Source organism: Nematolebias whitei, chromosome 14 (assembly GCF_014905685.2).
Source record: "Nematolebias whitei isolate Nwh7 chromosome 14, NemWhi1, whole genome shotgun sequence".
NCBI lineage: Eukaryota > Metazoa > Chordata > Actinopteri > Cyprinodontiformes > Rivulidae > Nematolebias > Nematolebias whitei.
This window is the reverse complement of record NC_056511.1, coordinates 21,319,831-21,322,580: the sequence shown is the minus strand read 5'-3', so window position 1 is coordinate 21,322,580 and position 2,750 is coordinate 21,319,831.

The window sequence follows — 2,750 nt, the reverse complement described above, 5'->3', positions numbered from 1 at the left end:
CAGGTAAATCAACGTTCTTAATAATGTTTGCTTGTGTTTACTTCGATTACACAACAACCAAATGAGTTTTTATTTTTATTTTTCCCGAAAGAAGAAGAAGCTGTCCTCCCACCAGGCGGACTGGTTCTGAATGAGGCTCGGCCCAGGTGCAGTGCAGGAGGATGTTGAAAAGAGAGATGTTGGATGAACAATTTCTTTATAATTCCCCTCAGTTCTTTTATTCAATCCATTGAATGTTTTAAGCTGCATTCATCAAAGGAGTAACAACATGAACGAGCCAGATGGATAGCGTGGGACATCCAGGATGACAACAGAGCAGAGTCCAGTTCATTAATGTCGTTTACAGTTAACTTGTTTTCAATATTGTGTTCAGTTTAATTATCAGTGTTTGGGTGATAAACAGTTTGTGGTGTTGAATAAATAAATAAAATTTAAACCTGATGTATTCATTTTCAACTTTAGTAACACGCAATAAGTTTAGCATAATTTTAAATTTGAATTACAGAGCTTTGAAAAAGTATTCAGCCCCCTTGAACTTTTCAACCTTTTGCCACATTTCAGGCTTCAAACATAAACATATAAAATTTTATTTTTTGTGTGAAGAATCAACAAGTAGGACACAATCATGAAGTGGAATGAAATTTATTGGATGTGTCAATTTTTTTAACAAATAAAAAACTGAAAAGTGGGGCATGCAATATTATTCAGCCATCTGCTTTGACCGGCTGGTTGAGAGGACAGGAAGGAGAGACAGAAGAACATAGAATGGTAGGTCCAGGTATAGGTCCAGGTGTATCTGAAAGACAAAAAAAAACACATGTTAAGGATAGAAAAAATAATTACAAATACAAAACAGGTTGAGCAGTGTAAGTAAAGACAGTAGCAGAGTGAAAAATTGTGGTCAGTTTGTCCTCCAGCAGTCTAAGCCTATAGCAGCATAACTAAGGGACAGCTCAGGAAACCCAAGCCAACCCTAACTATAGGATTTAGCAAAAAGAAAAGTCTTAAGCCTAGTTTTAAAACTGGATAATGTGTCAGCCTCACGGACAGAGATTGGAAGTTGGTTCCACAAGAGAGGAGCCTGATAACTGAAAGATCTGCCTCCCATTCTGTTTTTGTGAATTCTAGGAGCCACAAGTAAACCTGCAGTCTGACAGCGAAGTGCTCTGTTAGGAAAATATGGAACAACAAGATGGAGCCAGGTTGTTGAGAGCTTTGTAGGTTAGAAGTAAGATTTTGAATTCTATTCTGGATTTGACAGGGAGCCAATGGAGAGAAACTAAAACTGGAGAGAGATGATCTCTCCTACTAACTCCAGTTAAGACTCTGGCAGCAGCGTTTTGGATCAACTGAAGATGTTTAAAAGAAGTATTTGGGCACCCAGATAACAAACCATTGCAATAGTCCAGTCTAGACATGACAAATGTATGTACCAGTTTTTCTGCATCATTTTTAGATAACATGTTTCTAATTTTAGTGATATTACGCAGGTGGAAGAAGGCAGTTCTAGTAACGTTTTTAATGTGGGGGATAAAAGACATGTCCTGATCAAAAATAACACCAAGATTTTTAACATTAGAGCAGGAGGACAGATTAATGCCATCTAAGGAGGGAAAAAGACTTACAAATGTATTCCTAAGGTGCTCAGGTCCAAAAACCAAAACCTCAGTTTTGTCCGTGTCAAAAGCAGAAAATTAAGGGTCATCCAGGTTTTTATGTCTTTAAGACATGCTTGTAGTCTAAGTAACTGATTGGATTCATTGGGTTTAATGGACAAATATAATTTTGTGTCATCAGCATAACAATGAAAATGTATCCCATGCTGTTTAATAACTTTACCTAATGGAAGCATATATAAAGTAAAGAGTATTGGCCCAAGCACTGAGCCCTGAGGAACTCCATGACTAACTTTTGTGTATGAAGAAGATTTATTATTTACATTTACAAACTGGAATCTATGAGATAGATATGATTTAAACCATTTTAGAGCTGTTCCTGTAATCCCAATATCATATTCAAGCCTCTGTAGTAAAATATTATGATCAATTGTATCAAATGCAGCACTGAGGTCTAACAGGACCAGTATAGACACAAGTCCATTGTCTGAGGCCATGAGAATATCATTAGTGACTTTTACTAGTGCTGTTTTTGTACCATGATGAGCTCTAAACCCTGACTGAAACTCCTCAAACAGATTATTTCTTTGTAGATGTTCATGCATCTGACCTGCAACTATTTTCTCAAGACCCCTTTCGACTTTGTTGTTTTCAACCAGTTTGACACGACTGTCAGCAAGTAAGAGGGCCAGCAATGGAGGAGGGAGCGTACCAAAGAAACCATCTTAGCACCAACAAAACTGTTTTTTTCCACTTTGGAGTAAGCTGTTGGGGGAAGAATCAGTTTTGTGTTGTGTGTTTCCTTGACTGATGAAGCCTTCCGGATCGTAGGCGAAACGTTTCAGCACAAAAAAAAGAAACTGTCCAGATGACATGACTGAAAAATGTTGGATTGTATACCTGGATTATTGAGCATGGACTTTGTTATTTTCAATAAAACTTTTCTCTAGAATTTTTGAGATGAAAATTAGGTTAGATATATGTCTATAACTGCCCATAATTTCTGAATCAAGGTCAGACTTCTTAAGTAAAGGTTTAATTACAGCAACCTTAAAGCGCTGCGGTACATAACCATTCATTAAAGACAATTTAAGTAGATCCAAAATGTGGACATTAATTAGGGGAAATACCTCT